Consider the following 12,383-nt stretch of genomic DNA (forward strand, 5'->3'; position numbering starts at 1 on the left):
GCAGCATGCCAGGCATCCCTGTCCATCACCAACTCCTGGAGTTCACTCAAACTCATGTCCATCGAGTTGGTGATGCCATCCAGCCACCTAATCCTGTGTCATCCCCTTCTCCTCCTGCCCTCAATCCCTCCCAGCATCAGAGTCTTTTCCAATGAGTCAACTCTTCGCATGAGGTGGCCAAAGTATTGGAGTTTCAGCTTCAGGATCAGTCCTTCCAATGAACACCCAGGACTGATCTCCTTTAGGATGGACTGGTTGGATCTCCTTGCATTCCAAGGGGCTCTCTAGAGTCTTCTCCAACACCACAGTTCAAAAGCATCAATTCTTTGGTGCTCAGCTTTCTTTATAGTCCAAGTCTCACATCCATACATGACTACAGGAAAAACCATAGCCTTGACTATACTGACCTTTGATGGCAAGGTAATATCTCTGCTTTTCAATATGCTATCTAGGTTGGTCATAACTTTCCTTCCAAGGAGTAAGCGTCTTTTAATTTCATGGCTGCAATCACCATCTGCAGTGATTTTGGAGCCCCCAAAAATAAAGTCTGACAGTGTTTCCACTGTTTCCCCATCTATTTCCCATGAAGTGATGGGACCAGATGCCATAATCTTATAGCCACTAAGCAAATCACAGAGAAACACTAGTAAGTACTACACAGATACACTTGAAATATGATAGTTATTTTGTTCTTGTTCTGATTTATTTTGTTTTTGCAGGAACTCTGTTAATGTGGTTTAGAAGTGTTCACAGGACCATTTTTGTCATATAATCACTGATATAAAGAAAGCTGAGCACTGAAGAATTGATGCTTTTGAACCGTGGTGTTGGAGAAGACTCTTGAGAGTCCCTTTGACTGCAGAGATCTAACCAGTCAATCCTAAAGTCCTGAATATTCACTGGAAGGACTGATGCTGAAGCTGAAACTCTAATCCTTTGGCCACCTGATGTAAAGAACTGACTCACTGGAAAAGACCCTGATGCTGGGAAAGATTGAAGGGGAGAGAAGGGGATGACAGAGGATGAGAAGGTTGGATGACATCACCGACATGATGGACATGAGTTTGAACAAGCTCCGGGAGTTGGTGATGGACAGGGAAGCCTTGCGTGCTGCAGTCCATGGGGTTGCAAAGAGTCAGACACGACTGAGTAACTGAACTGAACTGATAAACCCACCAACTCTGTCAAATGCTTCACTTGTGTAAAACAAAACATATGGTATAGTTAAATCTTATTTTGACTCACTGAAAAGTTCTTAATTTAAACATTTTAATATTAAAAAGATAATTTCTATTTCCCTCATTGTTAAAGGCAAATATATTCATTATTTCTATCAGTGGTTCTCAATCCCATTCAGAAATGAATAAATTTCTGGGTGATCTAGACTAGTTTTGTTATTTTTATAAATAAAAGAGTTACACCTCAGAGAGGTTAAGCAACATGCCTGAGGTCACAGCTAAACTAGGGCTGAATCATCTGATACTATAATATTCCTTCTTATTATTTCTTGCAATACTTTACTGAAATAGTAACACTACACTTGCTCCCAGTGATTTGAACTGCTATTTCATTGATCATGATAAATTAACCAACATTTTATCCTTAAAATAGTTGCTATCCTATCTCCTACTGCAATTTTTTTTACACCAATTTTCCACTTCTTTATTTTCAATTCATGCAGAATCTCAAATAAGAGAAGTGGCTTTGGCAAGGAAGGAATGTTGAAGTCAAGGGAAACTGTGGTGATGCCTAGTACATCATGGTTTCAAAGCAATAATTCTCATTCAGATTCCTAACAGGTTTAATCTAACTTGAGTACTTGTAAGAATAACACTTTGTCCTAAATTAGAATCTAAAGAAATGCTGAATCTTTCATTCTTATAGTTTTAATTTTTAACTCTGGCTTAATTGTTGTTGTTGTAGTTACATGTGAACCATCTCAAAAGTAGAAAGACTGAGTCCGTCTGCTAGGGCAGTGAGACCTGAAAGGGAACATTAAAAAGGAGAAAACTTTTAAGCGTCTGATTGGATAAGGGCATAAGAAATAAATGAAAAATCAAATTATGATGCCGTTAACAGAAAATGGAAATCTCGGAGAAGCAGCTGGCTTAGTCAGGAAAACAACAGAATTTGTGGTACTGGCGACACATGCAAGGAAATGTTAATCATACATTTAGAAATAAAAGACTGGAGTTCAGGAAGGAGGTCAGAGTGTCCCTTTAGTAACAGGCATTAGGTTAGGGTTACACAGCTAAACTAGGTCTTTATCATCTGATACTATAATATTCCTTCTTATTATTTCTTGCTGAGAGAATTACTAGAAAATAAGTTTAAAAGGGAGCATTGTGAAAGAAGGAAAATCTAGGGAGGGGAGCAGGATTGGCCGTAGCTTTGGATGCAAGGAGCAGAACTGAAAGACAGTGTTTGTTGTTGACCTTGTTGTTCTTGCTCTGTTGCTAAGTCATGTTCGACTCTTTGCGATCCCATGGATCTGGGCATCTAGGTAAATCTGTCTTAAGTGAGGGAGGGAAAAGTGAAAGAGGGCCCAGTCTTTTATGCCAGAGGATGACAGAAAGCTGACTAGGTGGTTGAACTAAAGGAAGAAGATACAGGTGCATTGAGTGGAGGGAACAGGAAAACTGGCAGGAGGAGAACTGGAAAGGGTTGTCCTGATGGGGATCAAGGTAGAGGGCTCATAAAGGCAGCAGGAAATCCAAGGTGATCAAGTATTTTCTAGTGGCTTCAGTTTTCTGCCTCACAGAGGAAACAGCAGGGAAAAACACATAGCTAGATGAACTCTGGTATGGAATCTGGGTCAGTTTCCAATAAATCAGGCTTCAAGATGTTCAGACCCACCATCCAGGTTCTGATTCAAGGCTAGGGAAACTCCTTGTATAAATTTAGCTTTTAATAACTGCTTTAAAGCATCAGCTTTTAGTATTCATGTTTTATAAGTACAAAGTACATGCTTTGTAACTATATAAATGATAGTTATATAGTTGGAAACACAAAGAGCTGATTTCCCAGTAGGAAATAAGCAAGTTGATAAATTAGATCATTGAGTCAAACAAACGCTAGGACTCTACCTGTAATTCTAGTCCCCAGAAATGTTTTGGCTCTAAGCCAGAACTTTGGTGAATCTCAAGGGGCCTATTTAAAAGACCACAGCTAGAGACTTCCTGGGAATGGCTTCACATTACCAAAAGGATTCTGAAAAATCAGAAAGCAAACTATTTTAGAAAGTTTATTAAAGATTAAATGAGTTAACATATATCAACTGCTTAGGGACAAGGCCTGGCACACTATAAACAATCAATAAATGTTAGCTACTACTATTAATATTACTTCACTATTACTTTCTTGAATTTCAGAAATACAATTTTCATTAAGTAACAAGAATAGTAAAAAGAACAGAAGGGCAAAATGTCAGAGGAAGGAACTATTTTAATCTTAGCAATTTTTAACTTTTATTTTGTTTTTTTTTCTTAGCAACTTTTTAGATGAAAATTGTGAAGATCAATGAGATTACATGAAATATCCAAGCTCACACAGCTAGTGTCTAGATGGGAATTTATGTCATGACTCTGTATCTTGACACAATTCATTTCACTGGGTGTTGTGAGGTTGAAATAAATGTTTTTAGGTTCATTGAGTGTCACAGACTCATTCAGTGAATTCACTTCTTAAGATTAATTGAGCTTTTTCTTGATATGGAAATTACGGTAGGCATGATGCCAGGAGAGGCAAGAATAGAGGGGTTTGAATGGAAGGAAAAGATAAAATCTCAGTTGTAGAGAACTTTCTTCTTCCATTGTTAGAAGAGCCAAAAAAAAATTATATTGTATTTGTTAAAGTGATTATGGCTATCTGGCTTACATCTTGGATGGTTCAGACAGGGAATCAGACAGTTATGTTACTACATGTATGTGGGACTTTTCCAATCCATATGAAGTTTAGAAGAATCACAATATTTCAGTTAGAAAAGTCTTGTGGCTGTTTCATGTGTGTGATTAGAAGAAGAGCTGAGGAAATAAAGGAGGATACTATTCTATTTAATTGCAGAGTATAAATCTGATAATGCTTTGAAATGTAAATGCATATAATCTACATTTATGCATTTGATATTTTGAATATGTATAATATAAATACAAAAGACAATTTGAAGAACAAATCCTATTAATAAACTAATGAATCTTTAAAATATGCTGTCAAATTTGGCTACATATATGTTTTATATACGGAGAAGGCAATGGCACCCCACTCCAGTACTCTTGCCTGGAAAACCCCATGGATGGAGGAGCCTGGAAGGCTGCAGTCCATGGGGTCGCTGAGGGTCGGAAATGACTGAGCGACTTCACTTTCACTTTTCACTTTCATGCATTGGAGAAGGAAATGGCAACCCACTCCAGTGTTCTTGCCTGGAGAATGCCAGGGATAGGGGAGCCTGGTTGGCTGCCGTCTATGGGGTCGCACAGAGTAGGACACGAATGAAGTGACTTAGCAGTAGCAGTATGTTTTATATAAATACAGACTATCATGGATTATAATAAAATATATCCAATTTTGAGGAAATTGCAACTTAACTGAATGGTTTATTAAGTAAAAATGAAGTTAAAAAGAAAACAATCTACAAAAGAAAAGATACTCAGAAAATTTTATGCTTCAAGAATACATAATTCATTGATTTCTGACTTTAACTGATTTGAAGTATAAAGGATCATTTTACTATAGCAACATTATTTCCAGAAGGTATCCTTCCTTATTTTAATTCCAGTTAGCATCTGTGCTACAAAATGTTTTTAAATTGCTCCTTTGCATGATTTAGAGATGGAAAGACAGAGGGTTAATGAACATAATATTTGCAATTCTAACAAAAATAGAGGTTTGCAATTAAAGCTTATCAATTTACTGTAAAACATACTCAGTTTCTGGATTTCATCCTCTTGTTCCTTTCCGAATTTATCTTTGATTTCCTTCTGGTAAATATTTTGTTAAGTGGCTAAATTATGGATGTTTATGCCATAGACATTTTCCAGAGGGTGCTGTAATTCTCCATGAATTTCATTGTATTCTTATTATTCAAAGCTTTATATTTAAAAACTAGTTTCTGAGAAGGTTTGGCCACAAAATTGGTGGGATTATCCAATAAGAAGGACAGCATGACTCTTCTTAGAATCCAAAGGAGAAATGGGATTAGAGATTTGTTATATGATTTCAAATTGATTTAAACTCCCCTTCAAGGGACAAAGATTTAAAACGCCAGTACACATATCTTATGTATTAGATATACATTGCTTTTGTTCTTAGTTACTCAGTCGTATCTGACTCTTTGTGACCCCATGGTCTGTAGCCTGCCAGACACCTCTGTCCAGGGGGATTCTCCAAGCAAGAATACTGGAGTGGGTTGCCATGTCCTCCTGCAGGGTATCTTCCCAACCCAGAGATCAAACCCAGGTCTCCCACATTGCAGGCGGATTCTTTACATTAATATAGTGTACTTTTGAATGTGTATAACTCTTAGGATGAAGGAAAATGAAAATGTAAGGCAATCTTATTAGTGTTATTGGACTTCATGTTGTCTAATCCTGAAAGACAGATGTTAAGAGACAAAATAGTGGGTATCTTAGGTAATTACAATTATGTTTCACATTAACTACCTTGAATTATTTCCCATTGCAGAATTTTAATTTCATTAAATATTAAGATATATTTAGGGCTGAGTATGGGGGCTTCCCTAGTGGCTCATATTGTATAATCAACACTACACTGACTATGCCAAGTCATTTGAAAAATTTTTCTTTCTATCAAAAATCTGAACTACAGACCTTTAATTCTTAGAGAGTTCCAATGAAAATTTTACACTGCACTTTTTAAATATGAGAAAGTTTGATGTCTCGGCGGCTTTTATTATAGTATTAAAAAATCTTGATAGACTAAAACATAAATAAGAATTTCTCTTCTGTCTTAAACGTACTCATGTGCTGCAGCTTGCATGTTTCATGAGTTCAGGCTCAAAAAAAGACAAGGCAAAATAGAAAAGACTAAACTGAAAACTTTGTCTATTATTTGTATAGAAATTCTGGCATGAAACTGATAATACATAGTAATCCTGAAGATATTTACTTATTTATCTGCTTTGATTTTAGAATGCCTGTTTCTTCTTATCAAATATGTTGAATGAATATTTCTAACAAATGAATTCCTTATTTGAAAGCAGTTTCCCAACAACCTACACTGTATGTCTTTTACCTTACCACAAAAGAAACTGAAAAATCAACCTTTCAGTTTCAGGCAGTACTTGTAGCCAGGTTGGTTTCTGTTTTTGTAGAGAGCTTGCTGTTAAAAGAGGACATATTGGGAATGGATTTTATTACATGTTTGAAGTCAGCTTTTCCCCGTCTCTCTTCCTCCATTATCTGCTCTAGGTAATTTCGGACATGTCTACTTCCCGGGCAGAAACTTAGTTACAAATCCCTATTACATTGTTTACATTGCTTGGCACAATATTTTGTACATCATCGACACTGAATACATATTTTCCAAATTGATAAGTAGAAAATGTGATGAACAGGCTGCTATCAGTAAAATTTGCTTCAGTAGAATCAGCATGGTATAATGGAAGAAGCTCAAATATGATTTAGCCTCTGTCAACAATAGATACCTTGCAGGGTGGTTGTGTGCTAAAAATGACATACTATGGGTACCTAATTGATGCTATTTTCACTTTATTCAAATTATGGAAGTTAGAGACAGCTTAATGAACTTAATTTGTCTTTATTGCTTTTCATGTTTTACTTAGTATACAAAACATTTTTTTGATTTTCAAAAAGTATTTACTCAATGTCTAATTAGGTATCTGTGCTGAACTATATAGGAGAAGGCAATGGCACCCCACTCCAGTACTTTGCCTGGAAAATCCCATGGATGGAGGAGCCTGGTAGGCTGCAGTCCATGGGGTCACTAAGAGTCAGACATGACTGAGCGACTTCACTTTCACTTTTCACTTTCATGCATTGGAGAAGGAAATGGCAACCCACTCCAGTACTCTTGCCTGGAGAATTCCAGGGACGGGGGAGCCTGGTGGCTGCCGTCTGTGGGATCACACAGAGTCGGACACGACTGAAGTGACTTAACAGCAGCAGCAGCAGCTGAACTATATAGATTATGAACAAAGCCAATGGATAAAGATATGCAGTGAAATTCTGGCATATAAAACCATACACATTTAAAAAATTAGTTTTGGTTGTCTTCTAACCTAACAGTATTATAAAAAATGTTTTTCAAATATATTTTATCATTCTCGGAACACTAAGCATTACATAATACTGAACCATTCACCACCTACCCCCCTTCCCACTTTTCCCAAATCCTCTCTGATAGTTTGATTTTCAACCACCAAAAGAGATCAACTATAGAAAATGGTAACACATTTAGCCTTGTTGGGAATGCTTTAGTGAAATTTCCAAATACTTTTTTTTTTTTTAAGGGTCCCATACTTCATGCAGATGGTGACTGCAGCCATGAAATTAAAAGACACTTACTCTTTGGAAGAAAAGTTATGACCAACCTAGACAGCATATTAAAAAGCAGAGACATTACTTTGCCAATAAAGGTCTATCTAGTCAAAGCTATGGTTTTTCCAGTAGTCATGTATGGATGTGAGAGTTAGACTATAAAGAAAGCCAAGCGCCGAAGAATTGATGCCTTTGAACTGTGGTGTTGGAGAAGACTCTTGAGAGTCCCTTGGACTGCAAGGAGACCCAACCAGTCCATCCTAAAGGAAATCAGTCCTGGGTGTTCATTGGAAGGACTGATGTTGAAGCTGAAACTCCAAATCTTTGGCCACCTGATGTGAAGAACTGACTCATTTGAAAAGACCCTGATGCTGTGAAAGATTGAAGGCGAGAGGAGAAGAGGATGACAGAGGATGAGATGGTTGGATTGCATCACCGATTCAATGGATATGAGTTTGAGTAAACTCTGGGAGTTGGTGATGGACAGGGAGGCCTGGGGTGCTGCAGTCCCTGGGGTCGGAAAGATTCGGACACAACTGAGCAACTGAACTGACTGACTGACTTCATTTTAACCATAACAAAAATGTCTCCTCTTTACTTTTTGTGGCCTTTTTTGGGAAGAAATTATAAAGAATTCAGAGAAATAAACATACTCTAACCCATTCTTAGTGACTCATGATAATAATTATGAATGTGAACAGTTTGGAATAAAGCCAATTAGTTGCTTCCATGAAAGAAATTTCCCTAAGTGTATTTTGTGGAAATAGCTAATTGATGTTGCTGGTCAAGATGGTTGTATGGTTAAGTATGTTGAGAAATGTAAGATTTTTCAGGTTCTTAGTATGCTGAGAACATTGTGAAATTCTGAAACAAAGGATAGACTCTGAAGTGGCTCTGAAACTTAAAGAGTAAGGAACTCTTTAAAAAAAAATATTTTAAAAGATTCCATTGGGAAACAGTATTCTAAATTGAATAGTACTTTTTGAATTTTGTTTCTTTCTTTTAAAAGATGTTTATCTTTCTTCCTGAACAGCAAAGCTGTTGGTTATGACTTCTTGCTTCCTACAATGTGCCTGGATCCAGGGGCTTTCCCCTCGATGGTCTGGAAAACTAGACCAAAGACTCCAAGTAAGAAATAAGTCTCTCTTATGAGTAAAAGGCATGAGATTTAGTGCATGGAATTCATGACAATAATATGGCGTTTTGAAAGAACTTTGTTTGAGGTTGTTGAATAAGTAAACTTTGAGTAAAATAATACTATTAGCATGACCTACTGGTCGTTAAAAGAGGTATCAAACTTCCCCTCAGACAAGGAAGGTTTGATTCAGTGATTGTATATAGATATAGCACTGTATATCTGTATACAACTGACCCAGGCATTCATGGACATTTATTTCATTTAGACTTTTGGGAAATCTAAACTTTCTTTTTCCATTCTGAACTTTGAAAGCTGTAACTCATCATCCTATCCTAACCCCCATTCCCACTCCAAGCCATGTCCATGTTTGAATTCTCCAACTCAGTGAGAAACTATAAAGTTAGAGGGTTTTCTTTCTTCGTGCTTGGGCTCTCTCTCCTCTCTCATTGTACTCCACACTCACCCATCTGGCATAAGGGTCTCACCTCTGCTCCCGAAGACAGATGCCAGTCTAGCCCATGGGTATTCTTCCCCTGGAGAAGGAAATGGCAACCCACTCCAGTATTGTTGCCTGAGAATTCATAGACAGAGGAGCCTGGCGGGCTACAGTCCACAGGGTTGCAAAGAGCTGGACATGACTGAGAGACTAACATTTTCACTCTCACTTTTATTCTTCCTTCTATTTATCCTCTTTTCTCCTCTCTGTTAAACCTGGAATAACTCCTGCTTCATCAAGATATCATATGCTGTGACCCAATAGCTTACCAATAACTAGTGAAACTTGACATATATTTGTTGAGAGTGGTTTTTCAACTTGTCTGTATGAATTATAGGCACAAGGTGTTTCAAGATTAGAAAAAAGGGGATATATCTGATTTGTTTGAATTATCATCTCTTTGATTATTCTATATTGGTATCTCTGAGAGTTAGCCATAGACCAGGAATATACTTTGGATTATAAATTTCAAAGCTATTAAAATTTTGGAAAAGTAGAACCGGATATCATAAACTAATTATAAATCATTTAATTTCTCTGCTCCTGAGATAGGCTGTTGTCTTGGGAAGGTGAGAGGGCAGGTGAATGAAGAGGATAGGAATTGACTACTGTGATAGACTAGGATACAATATACAATATACTTACAAGTGGCCTACAACTGTGAGTCATGTTATCAAGTACAATACATTTTTTTTTTGCAGTCTATTCATCTTTTGGACAGAGTAACTATAATTAGTGGATTTTCTATATTTATATTTTAAATTGAAAAATGTATAATTAGGTTGACTTTTATAACTGGAAAGAATATTAGAAAAAAAGAAACTATGACATTAAACCAACAAATCTGCCACTTCAAAAAATGGTCAAATATTGACAAGTTCACATGGTTCAGTTGAATAACATTTTTTATGGTCCATGCGCTTTCCCTTTTTCTCTCTCACTCTTTTATAATTTGACTTTACAGAAGATGAAGCTGTGAGGGGTCAGGTCCCTTGGCAGAGTGCTCTTTCCTCATGCTACACTGTCTTAAAGCAAAATGACTTACTAAACTTTAGCCAGTATTTGAAGTTAATGAATTATAGTATCTATTCTAGGAAAATGAATAGTAAATGACAGAATAATCATGTGAATATGTTTTAATTAACATCAATCCTTAATGTACACATTTTCATTTAACTCAAATAACATGCTCATAATACAACAGCAGAATAAGAAGAGAGATGTGGGTAAAAAGAGTTACAGAAGAAGAAAGAGAGAGCTCTTATATAATAAATTCTGGGCTTGGGGAGGTTTGGGAAAGGTACATCTTTTGCCATTTTATATATATTTTGCTACTTGCTACTGATTTAGATCAAACCCCAAACTGCCCTCACATTAAAGAGGAGCTCATTCATTGATTTTCTTCTTTTCTTTTACCTTGATTTTCCAGGTTGTATGCTTTCATTAAAATTTATAAATAAATTTGCTCCAGTGAGGATATATTCTAATGATCTTGAAGTGACAGATTACTCAATGTTATAAGTTCATTTTTATCCCAGTGTTCTTTAAACCAAGAGCTACAGTATCATTAAGAGATAAAAATATAATTTTCTCTCTTAACATCTGATGTTGGCAATGATTCCAGTTTAGAATTAGTCATTTTTATTTCCTTCAGAAAATATAATTGGCCACTTGTGCTTTTTAACTAGTATGAATGAAACTGTAAATACAGCAATTTATTTGATGAAGGTCTATGTACATTTTTCTTTTACTGAAAATGGACTTTGATTTTATTGTACTAGATACAAATGAGTTCTACAGCAAAAATAAAATGTTGCATCCTTGAGACTTCTCTGTGGAGAGAATAGACAACCCAGGGGAAGCTCTTCTGACTTTGATTCCACTTTTAATTCTTTTTTACTTCTTGTGTTAAGAATTAATTCCTCTGTGCACTTTGCTGTTGCTGTATACTTCTCAGGGACTAGAAACACTTACTAAATCCTCATTTCCCCACATATAACTGTTCTAGAATTTCACAGCCAGGAACATATTCTAAACCTGCAACTAGATATCATCTTAATTTGCATTTCCTTCTGTAGGATATCTATATCTGTATCTATCTATAGAATATTTTAATATCCATTTAAGTATATTTCTTTTCTTTTTAATATCCATTAAGTATATTTCTTTTCAGTTTAGAGAGAAAAATCTTTTGCCCCGCTCTGTCACAGATGAAGGCAAAGTCTCCAAACTTGTTCCATGCTATGGGATACTTCTCTATCCAGCCTGGCATTCTAATAGATCAGAGATCTGAGATGAGCTGGCTTCATTTTTTTACAGACTCTGACATTTGAAATAATTTGTTCAAAATTCAGTAGAGGAAAAGAACTAGCTATTTCCTTTGTTAAATAGCACCATGTACTAAATGTTAGGTGGTTACATTGTGAGTTTATTCATAGCTGTTTTCCATGGAAATTGATAAAATTATTGAACAGTTGAATTTTTAAGTTAGGGGACTTCAGCTATAGTATAAACCACAGTTCATTTTACATATAATGAATGTGAGTTCTATAGAAATGATATAAAATGCTTAACACCAAAGGGCTAGCTATGCAATTAAAGAATAGAGAACTTTGATAATTAAATGGTAAAGAAAATATTTAGCTTTTATGTGTCTCTTTTGTTTCAATGTCTTAACTCAAAAGGCCATCTACCGATTTCGTCTTTTTTTTTCGCGTAACATAACACAGTTTTATATATATAATGTACATGTTGTATAATCACACAATATAGATACCAAGAGATGAACAGGTGGATACAAAAGTGTTCATATAACTCACTCTTATGTAATCTACTTCTGCCACTCAACAACATATCACTAACCTCTCTGTATACATAAATAAAAATCTGGCTTGAATGATGGCTCTTAAAAATCTATACAGTGTTTCACTAAAGAAATGCCTTGTCATAAGCTACTTAACCTTTTTCATATTAACTGAATAGTAAGGCTGTTTTCTGTTTGCTATTGTTATAACAGCACTCTGATAGCCATCCCTGTACAAGCACGTTTGAAAATTGGTTGGTTTGGTCTTCTGTCTACATGAAATTGACATGGACCTTTTGGGTGGTATTTCTACCGTGGCATTGCCAGAGGTTGGAGTAATTCATAGTCTTTTCAGATAATTATCATTATTGAAAACTTAAGTTTTCATAATCTTGCTAGTTAGTTTAAAATATTTGTGAGAATACAATTCCA

At 35.9% G+C, this 12,383-nt stretch overlaps 1 protein-coding gene across 4 annotated transcripts in view; it reads right to left on the reverse strand.

Moving 5' to 3' along the window:
- LRRC7 (leucine rich repeat containing 7) overlaps positions 1 to 12,383 on the reverse strand; it is a 609,335-nt gene that overhangs the window by 10,980 nt on the left and 585,972 nt on the right. The window lies entirely within an intron of this gene.

This window comes from Bubalus bubalis, chromosome 6, assembly GCF_019923935.1.
Source record: "Bubalus bubalis isolate 160015118507 breed Murrah chromosome 6, NDDB_SH_1, whole genome shotgun sequence".
In the NCBI taxonomy this organism is placed as follows: domain Eukaryota; kingdom Metazoa; phylum Chordata; class Mammalia; order Artiodactyla; family Bovidae; genus Bubalus; species Bubalus bubalis.